A 10931-nucleotide genomic window follows, 5' to 3' on the forward strand; every position below is an offset into this window, starting at 1 on the left:
AACCAAGAAAACTAACCTTGCATGAGTCGAGTTCTGGCATGAAGGAAGTGAGGAGGAACTGGGCGGAGAGGAGATTACAGTTTTGAGGGAGAGTCCGGAGTGATCTCCTTCAGGTGTTTTCTCTCTTGTGATTTCTTGGGTTTCTGGTGTTTTTAGCTGTTTAGCTGGTAGATCAGACTTTGTGAAGTAGCAGTCTAATGTGACTTGCCTTTTCCTACGCATTAAAATTTTTCAGAAGTGAAAGACGACATTATCGTTCATCATGTTTATCACTCTGTTCGTAACTGCTTTGTGGTGCTTCTCGAAAAAATCCTGGGACTCGTTCCATTTTTCCATGATGGCTTTTATCGCATCACTTTTTATAACAGCCCTTTCCTCTTCTTCCCCGAGGACTGCTCCTCGGTGAGCAACCTATGCTGCTCCTGCTGGAGTTCAGCGAGTTCCTCTGTCTTCAGCTCCTCCTTGTGATCCAGGACCAGCTCATCAATGTCCTCATTGTCCACTTCAAGACCCATGCTCTTGCCCATAGACACAATCTTTTCCAAAACAGGAGGCTTAAAGCTTTCTAAATCCTGTTCAGGAATGCATTCAGGCCAAAGTTTCTTCCAGGCAGAGTTGAAGTTCCAGTATGTGACGTCTTCCCAGGCTTTATTAATGAGGTTGATGCAGTGAACGATATTAAAATTGTTTTTCCAGAACTCTTTCAGGGTCAAAGATGTCCCCTCGGTCACATTGAAACACCTGGCGAATAGTCCTTTGGTATACAGCTTCTTAAAATTTAAAATAACCTGCTGGCCCAGGGCTGCAGAAGAAGAGTCGTGTTAGGGGTTAGGAACACAACCTTAATGAAGTCGTACTCCTTGACCATATTGTCAACCAAATTTGGAGGGTGTGCCGGTGCATTGTCCATCAGAAGAAGGCATTTTTCAGGCAGATTGTTTTCCTCAAGATATCACTTCTCGGCGGGAGTGAAAGCCTCGTGCAGCCATTTCAAAAACAAGGTCCTTGTGACCCAACCCTTCGTGTTTGCCCTCCACATCACAGGGAGTCTGGCTTTGTTTACATTATGCTGCTTGAAAGTACGTGGATTCTGAAATTGGTAAACGATGAGCGACTTGATTTTTACGTCGCCACTAGCGTTGGCACACAGCATAACGGCATAGCCTTCCCTTCCTGGGTAATGTAAGTCCTCTTCGGCATCCTTTTCCAGAACAATCCGGTCTCGTCGTAGTTGATCATTTGTGGGATTTAGCCTTCGTTCCACTAATTTTGTGAAATTTTTCACAGCTTCACTGTTGGAACTAGCAGCCTCTCCATGCCTTACCACACTATGAATGCCACTTCTCTTGCAAAAACTTTTCAAACCATCCTCTACTGGCTTTAAATTCTTCACTTTTGCCACTCGTAGAAGGATAGTTTTGCAGCAAATTGCCTTGAATCTTCCTGGCTTTCTCACATAACATCGCCTCACTTACACTATCCCCTGCAGGTTGCTTCTCGTACAGCCACACTAGCACAGTTTTTCCACCTCTTCCAGCAGTTGAGGCATCTGCCTGGTTAACACTGTAGAGTGGAGCCTCGGTTCACGAACGTCTCCGTTCACATACAACTCGGTTCACGACCAAAAAGTTCGCCAAACTTTTGCCTCCGTTCACGACCACACATAGCAGGGTACAGCAGAGAGAGAAGAGTCGCGTGCCTGCCTGGCTGGTTCATTGTTCTCAGTCAGACGTGCGTGCTTTACTTGAGCTCTCTTTGTGCTCTACTGTATTTTGTGTGCTTTTGCAGTTAACTATGGCTTCTAAGCAAGTGAAAAGTGGTGAGAAGAAAGTTTTGAAGAAAATTGAAATCGAAGTAAAGAAAGAAATTATTGAAAAGTTTGAGTGTGGCGTTTGTATTACTGATCTTGCCGCCGAGTACAAGAAGTCGAAATCGTATTCTAAAGCAGAAAGAATCTATTAAAGCAGGTGATATTGCAAAAGGAGTTAGAGCGTTAACCAGGCAGAGGCTTTAAGTGCTGGAAGAGGTGGAAAAACTGTTTACCAGTTTACTCATTTACCAATTTGAGAACCCTCGTGCTTTCAAGCAGCACAGTGTAAACAAAGCCAGAATGCCAGTAATGTGGAGGGCAAACAGGAAAGGTTGGGTCACAAGAACTTTCATTTTGGAATGGCTTCATGAGGCTTTCGCTCCCACCAGCTGAACAGCTAAAAACACCAGAAACCCAAGAAATCACAAGAGAGAAAACCCCTGAAGGAAAACACTTCATGCCAGAACTCGACTCATGCAAGGTTAGTTTTCTTGGTGATTTTTGTATTACGGATTTTACAAAAGTTAATTTTTCAGTTCGTAGCGTGAATTGTTGCAATGTTACTTTTCTCTTTTTTCAAATGTTCCTTTCTTTCCGCTGTGCTTAAAACTCATTTTAAAAAAAGTGTTTACAGCGATCAGGCTGTAAGGCTAAAATAGCATGATCTTGTTCCTTTTTTGGTTGCTTGTGGTTGGTTTTTAAATAAATTTTGGATTTGTTCTAATGCTCCTTTTTTTTCCGCTGTGCTTAAAACTCATTTTAAAAAAAGTGCTTCACATGCTGCTGACAGAGGTGAGGTGAGGGGAGGGGTTGGTGGGTAGTGTGTGTGTGTGTGTGTGCGCGCACGCGCTACAGAGAGCGTGAGCGAGCCTGCTCGTGTAGCTGAGCAGGAAGCCTGGGTGGTGTTCAATGTTTTTACATTAGTTTACTATTACACTGTGCATTCTATGGTGTAATTAACTATATTTGTGCTTAATCTTTGCATATATTTACATATTTACATACAGTTCGTACTGTCTAGAACGGATTAATTGTATTTACATACAATCCTATGGGGGGAAACTGCTTTGGTTCACGACCAACTGGGTTTACGACCAAAGTTCTGTAACGAATCATGGTCATGAACCGAGGTTCCACCGTAACTCCTTTTGCAACATCAGCTGCTTTAATGGCCTCATTCTGCTTTAGAATAGACTAAAACTTAGATTTTGACTTCTTATACTCTGCGGCAAGATCAGTAACACAAACGCCACGCTTATACTTTTCAATAATTTCTTTAATTTGATTTCAGTTTCCTTCAAACCTTTCTTTTCACCAACACTACCACTCGTCGCTTGCTTAGAGGTCATGGTTAACTGCAAAAGCACACGAAAAAGAGCACAAAGAGTTCACAGCGAAAGCACGCATGTCTGACCGAGAAAAATGTACAGGGAGAACCTAAACACGTTCGAAAATCATCGGCACATACGGACCGGAAGGGAAACGAAATAGAGCACAAAGAGTTCACAGCGAAAGCACGCATGTCTGACCAAGAAAAATGTACAGGCAGAGACTAAACACGTGCGGAAATCATCGGCACGTTCAAACCGGAAGGGAAACTGGCTTCTTCGTCAACAGAGTGTGTGGTCATGAACAGATGCAAACGTTTGGTGAACTTTTTGGTTGTAACCCGATTTGTGCATGTTCTGAGACGTTCGTGAGCCGAGGTTCCACTGTATTAGTTCTCGGGCATTAAACAGCTCTTTGGAGGATAACAACTGACTCTTCAGTTATACAGTATCATGTCTTTGACTAGATGTAGCTTCATTGACACAGTAGCATAGTATTTTATTGATCAGAAGTGATTTTATATAGTTGGAAGGCATTTTCACACTCCTAGTCTCTTTGCTTTGTTCTACATCGTGGATGATTACTTACTTTGTTTCACTTTCTAGTTAGTTTGGTTACCTTTCATACTGCAAACTTTAAAGCAAACTAAACGTCAGTAAACATGTCACAAAAGTGTTGTGGAGTTCTTTCATTGGTCAGAAGCATTTTTATTTCTAGGACAAATGTTATGGAGGGTTGGCATAAATTATGTTTGCACATAGTCTAATTTTCCATAATTTTTTAGTTTGTTTATCTTATGTACTACTACTCATGGTATAAAAAAAAAAGACATGTTTCAAGTAAGCATGTATAAAAGGAACCTCTGCTGAGGGTACACGCTGATGTGTTTTAGTTTGATGACAGTTGATTTGTCAGGTAAGTTTAATTTCACTCTTTGATGTTGCGCATTTACTCCCCAGTATCCATCATATGAGTGTAACTTCAAGTTAGTTTTCCTCAAATCACAGGTCTACTGTCCTAACTCTTGTAAATATTTCTCAATAAGCTAATTTTGGAATGTTTGATTAACATCAACTTTGAATGTGAAAGTTAGTGTGTGTCTTCAGAATGCGCAACGTTCCTGAAAGGTGCTGCATTGAGGGGGTGCCCCACCTTCTCACATCAATTTCATGATGTTAGATTAGGAAGTTTGATCATTGGTCTCACAGGGCACTGCTGTTTATTACTTGCCATCTGTGCATGTATTTTGATTAACGTGATCTCAAATAAATTTAAACTTCCCCCAAATCGCCAGTGGACACTGATCTCGAGCCTCCCTGCTCAATAATAGCATATACTAAAAGAAATGAGCTACAAACTCTAACAGGACTTTGCATCCAGCACAAGCAGATAGTGACTATCAGCTTGTATACTAGCACATTTCAGTTAACATGTCCCACAAGATTAAAAGGGAAGAGAGAAGACAGCTAGTATAATAGTATGGGTTCCTAAGATTATTTCTTTTCATCTATTCTCTTCTGTACAATACATCTATCCTGTTTTGATCCTCACTCCTTCATTAAAATTTTCCCTTTGTTGATTACTTTTCAGACTCCTGTGTCATCTTATCTTTACTAACAAAGATGTCACTACAGTATATTTATGGGGAGAAAACCTGTTTTTGAAATGGGCTGGTATGTAACCCCTCAGCAATGATATAAAAATCTTCCAGACCATAGTAGTGGCTGTTATTGTTCTACTTCAGCCACTATGGAAAATAACCCTGCCCCCCTCTTGAAACGTTCAGCTAATTACACCGCTTAAATGTGTAACTTCAGAATTACTTTACTATTTAAAATTAAATTACAACATGATTCAGTATTACAACTGTATTATAAAAGAAACTGATTAAAACATTAAATTTAATGTTTGCGTAAATGTCGTATATGTTTAATAGTTAAAATTTCCCATTCTTACTGATTACATGTTTCAGTTCAAAAGAATACAGTTTCCTTTAAAAATTTCTTTTGCAGTGATCATCAATAAAAGCCAAGGCCTATCTCTAGGAAAACCAAGAATGGATCGATAGCAGGAATTCATGTGGTTAAAAAAAAAAAAATATGCAGATTTTAACAAATTCTTTCCTTTAAATGATTCAGTATAAATTCATAAAGTCTCGCTATCAATATGGTGAATCTCAATCCTGCTCAATTACTATATGTACATTTTTGCTTACCTTCATTTTTGGCATCCGATCCAGTAGAGGTTGCTAATTCGTCTGTTAAGGTTTTCTACGACAAAAGCACTTTGCTATCTAGCATAAAACTGCTTGTCCTCCTCAACTGAAATTGGCGCATTCAGCAGTTAAATCAGATTTGTGTACTTAGTGTGGATTCAAATAGTGTGTTGGCAAAGAAAAGCAATTTATAAGGTGCGCTACTCAGAAATATTGTTTGTACCACACCAAGTTTGCGAAATCATTTATCACAACATCACTCATAATAATAATAATATTCACAAGATGATATAGATGTTGTGTGAAGTAAATGCCATTGCTTTGTATTAAAACAAGGAGATTGTGTGTGGACTCCGCCTGGGATTGGCGAGCGAAGCGAGTAGGGACAGAGCTCCCTAGTGTGTGTGTGTGTGTGTGTGTGTGTGTCCTGGAGAAGTTGGACTACCTGTGCAACCTCTGTAGGGTCCAGGTATCGCCTCATGCTACCAGTAGTGACACTGACTGTAGCCAAATGCAAAACTAGTGAAAAAATAGTCAGAAAAGATGAGGAGGGAAAAACGTCAGTGGCCTCCACCTGTTAAACCATTCCTGTTTTGGGGGTCATCACATTGTTGCCCCTCTAGTGCATCTGTTGTTAATTTCATTAACACCACAGCAGCTGAAACTGATTAACAACTCCCTCTGCTATATATATATATATATATATATATATATATATATATATATAGCAGAGGGGTTGTTAATCAGTATATATATATATATATATATATATATATATATATATCAGTATAATATATATATATGTGTGTGTGTGTGTATGTATCTATACTAATAAAAGGCAAAGCCCTCACTGATTGACTGACTCATCACTAATTCTCCAACTTCCCGTGTGGGTGGAAGGCTGAAATTTGGCAGGCTCATTCCTTACAGCTTCCTTACAAAAGTTGGGCAGGTTTCATTTCGAAATTATACGCGTAATGGTCATAACTGGAAGGTATTTTTCTCCATTTACTGTAATGGAGTTCAGCCAGTTCCGTGGGGGGCGGAGTTTCGCGGTGACATCATCACGCCTCTCACGTAATCACGCGTGAACTGACTGTCAACGCACTACGTAGAAAACAAGGAAGAGCTCCAAAACGCGCTGAAGAAAACATGCATTATATAATTGAGAAGGCAGCGAAACAATAAGAAGCGAGCGAGTGACATATACTACCATATTAATGAGTGCTGCTACTTGAAAGAAAGGTGTAAACCTAAACTTTAAATTAAGTTAATAGACAGGGTGCCGCTGGTGTTTCTCATGCCCACGGGTAATGCGGGATACAAGTTTAATGAGAGGACGCAGGATATAAACGAGAGTTTTGATCACTTTGTAACTAAGTTAAAATTGCAGGTGAAGGGGTGTGTTTATGCAAATTCTGAGAGACTGTGTTTGTGGGGGATTGACAGTTAACGCGGTTGGGGGAGGCACGTCATCATATCCCCTCCCATTTACCTCATTTCGCTCTGAGCTGAGCTCCGCGGCTAACGGCGTCTTCCGAAGCAACTTCGGATATAATTACACGCCGGGCCGGATGTGGCCCTATGGCCCTTGAGTTTGACACATATGGACTAAATAGAACTTGAAAAGATATATTTTTTCAAATGTGATCGCGCAATTCAGATAGAGTTGACGCAAGACTACAGCCTGCATGCCTCAATGAGTCATCCTCCCTCGCTCTTACTTTTTTACCGTTCATCTAATGAATACACTGAGTATGGCTTTACCAAAACAATCATTGATGGCGAATAAAGTATCCATTATTCGAGTATGTAGAGCGGGATATATATACAGTCATGTGAAAACATTAGGACACCCTTTGAAAGCATGTGGTTTTTTGTAACATTTTTAATAAATGGTTATTTCATCTCCGTTTCAACAATACAGAGAGATTAAAGTAATCCAACTAAACAAAAAAACTGAAGAAAAGTCTTTTCAAGATCTTCTGTAAATGTCATTCTACAAAAATGCCTATTCTAACTGAGGAAAAGATAGGACACCCTCACATGTATTCCCTCTTAAATTGGCTCAGATCTCACACAGGTATATCACACCAGGTGCACATAATTAGTAGATCGTTACTCTGCATGTTGAATGAGGCTTGCCCTATTTAAACCTCAGACATTTAGTTTGGTGTGCTCCTGACTGTTGAAGTGAGAGTGAGCACCATGGTGAGAACAAAAGAGCTGTCAGAGGACTTCAGAAAAAGATTGTAGCAGCCTATGAGTCTGGGAAGGGATTTAAAAGATCTCAAAGATTTTGAAATCAGCCATTCCACTGTCCGGAAGATAGTCTACAAGTGGAGGGCTTTCAAAACAACTGCCAACATGCCCAGGACTGGTCGCCCCAGCAAGTTCACCCCAAGAGCAGACCGCAAGATGCTAAAAGAGGTCTCCAAAACCCTAAAGTGTCATCTCGAGAACTACAGCAGGCTCTGGCTACTGTTGATGTAGAAGTACATGCCTCTACAATCAGAAAGAGACTGTACAAGTTTAACTTGCATGGGAGGTGTGCAAGGAGGAAACCTTTGCTTTCCAAGAGAAACATCGAGGCCAGACTGACATTTGCCAGAGATAAAGTTGACAAAGACCAGGACTTCTGGAATAATGTTCTTTGGACAGATGAGTCCAAAATTGAATTATTTGGACACAACAGCAGAGGACATGTTTGGCGTAAACCAAACACAGCATTCCAAGAAAAGAACCTCATACCAACTGTGAAGCATGGAGGTGGAAGTGTCATGGTTTGGGGCTGCTTTGCTGCAGCAGGACCTGGTCAGCTCACCATCATAGAATCCACGATGAATTCTACTGTGTATCAGAAGGTGCTTGAAGAACATGTGAGACCATCAGTTAGAAAATTAAAGCTGAAGCGGAACTGGACCATGCAACATGACAATGACCCAAAACATACTAGTAAATCAACCAAAGATTGGCTGAAAAAGAAGAAATGGAGAGTCCTGGAATGGCCAAGTCAAAGTCCAGATTTGAATCCCATTGAGATGCTGTGGGGTGACTTGAAAAGGGCTGTACGTGCAAGAAACCCTCAAACATCTCACAGCTGAAAAAGTTCTGCATTGAGGAGTGGGGTAAAATTTCCTCAGACCGATGTCGAAGACTGGTAGATGGCTACAAGAACCGTCTCACTGCAGTTATTTCAGCCAAAGGAGGTAACACTCGCTATTAGGGGCAAGGGTGTCCTATCTTTTTCCTCAGTTAGAATAGGCATTTTTGTAGAATGACATTTACAGAAGATCTTGAAAAGACTTTTCTTCAGTTTTCTTTGTTTAGTTGGATTACTTTAATCTCTCTGTATTGTTGAAACGGAGATGAAATAACCATTTATTAAAAATGTTACAAAAAACCACATGCTTTCAAAGGGTGTCCTAATGTTTTCACATGACTGTATATATATATATATACCCGCGTATCGCAGCGGAGAAGTAGTGTGTTAAAAAAGCTAGAAAAGAAATGGGAACATTTTAAAATAACGTAACATGACTGTCAATATACAGTATTTGTTTTGTGAGTGTTACTGAGTGTTGCTGTTATCAAGGATTTGATTATCATTTCTTTCAATCAGGTTCGTATTTGTAGGATGTGTTGTGTTCAAGTTACATTCCGTGTTTGTCAATCGTTGTAAAGATGACAGATTTCATTTATTGATTCGTTTCTTACTGCATCAATAAACAGCTCGTCTTCTTCTTTATCTGAGACCTGACACACTGCATGCACGGGTTTTTTACACTGTCTTCCTTTAGCGGGACATTGACTTTTTCCACTGTGTGCTTTGTTTCCACAGTAGCTGCATTTATGAATATGCTTTCTTTGCCTTTTATTAGTATAGATATGTATGTATATATGTGTGTATATATTTATATATATATATATATATATATATATATATGTATATATATATGTATGTATATATATCTATACTAATAAAAGGCAAAGCCCTCACTCACTCACTCACTCACTGACTCACTCACTGACTCATCACTAATTCTCCAACTTCCCGTGTAGGTAGAAGGCTGAAATTTGGCGTATATGAGTTTATATACTCCGATGTTGACTTTATATAATCAGGAATCTATACTAATAAACGGCAAAGCACGCACTCACTCACTCACTTCCCTCCCGTGTAGGTAGAAGGCTGAAATTTGGTAGGGTGCTTCCTTACAAAAGTTGGGCAGGTTTCATTTCGAAATTCTACGCATAAGGGTCATAACTGGAAGCTATTTTTCCCCATATAATGTAATGGAGTCTTGAGTTGGAGATGGCCGTGGGGGGCGGAGTTTTGTGTGACATCATCACGCCTCCTACGTAAGTACGTAGAGAACAAGGAAGAACTCCAAACAGCGATGAGCACAAAACGCCATTTCACAATTGAGAAGGCAGAAAAACATTATGAAGCAAATGATGCATACAAGCATATTCATAAGTACAGCTACTACGGAAACAAAGCACGGCGTGAACCGTAAGTTTATATTAAATTAAGTTCATAGACAGGCTGCCACTAGCGTTTGTAATTTAGTGCCTGCCCATATAAGGTCGCCCATCAGCGCAATCCAATACAAACACTGCCGGTAAATGTTCACGGGTGAAGGACTGTGCTTATGCAGAGGAAGATGAGATGGTCAGGGTGGTGTTTGGCACAAACTCATTGAAACTGCGAGAGAAACTTTTAAGTGCCGGGTCTTAGCTGACATTACACGAGATGGCACCAGTACAGCTGGGAACCTTCGATGCAAGAACACCAAGCGGCTCACGTGAACTGACGCAGTGCACAGACAAAAGCAACAGTTCCAAAGAGTGCTGAACAAAACCGAATTACACAATTGAGAAGGCAGCAAAAAATATGAAGCGCCTTATACATACAATCATATTCATAAGTGCAGCTACTGCGGAAACAAAGCACACGGTGGAAAAAGTGAATGTCCTGCTAAAGGAAGACAGTGTAAAAAAAAACCCGTGCATGCAGTTTGTCACATCACAGATAAAAGGAAGACGAGCTGTTTATTGATGCAGTAAGGAACTAATCGATGAATGAAACCTCTTATCTTTACAACGATTGACAAACACGGAATGTAACTTGAACACATCCTACAAATACGAGCCTGATTGAAAGAAATAATGATAATCAAATCCTTGATGACAGCAACATTCAATAACACTCACAAAACAATTACTGTATATTGACAATCATGTTACGCTATTTTTAAAATGTTCCCTTTTCTTTTCATAACTTCTACTTCTCCACTGCGATACACGGGTATATATATAAATGTATATATATACCCGATCTACAATACATACTTTAGCATAGACAAGCCACACGCTGTGGCTAATTGTAGAGTCTTAAGCCTCTAACGCCACATTCGAGGTTCGATTCCCGAGAGGGTGTACTGACTATGTACGCGCTACCGATTCATTTTACCTTACATCTCCTTGGTTTGGGACGTATGAAAAATATTAGGTTAACGAGAATCATGTTACGCTATTTTTAAAATTTTCCCTTTCTTAGCACAAGCACAGCTG

At 40.1% G+C, this 10931-nt stretch overlaps 1 protein-coding gene across 2 annotated transcripts in view; it reads left to right on the forward strand.

Annotated features, from left to right (window-relative positions):
* The window catches only part of LOC120516911 (serine/threonine-protein phosphatase 4 regulatory subunit 3B), a 164351-nt gene that overhangs the window by 106481 nt on the left and 46939 nt on the right, over positions 1–10931 (forward strand). The window lies entirely within an intron of this gene.

This window comes from Polypterus senegalus, chromosome 16, assembly GCF_016835505.1.
Source record: "Polypterus senegalus isolate Bchr_013 chromosome 16, ASM1683550v1, whole genome shotgun sequence".
In the NCBI taxonomy this organism is placed as follows: Eukaryota; Metazoa; Chordata; class Cladistia; order Polypteriformes; family Polypteridae; genus Polypterus; species Polypterus senegalus.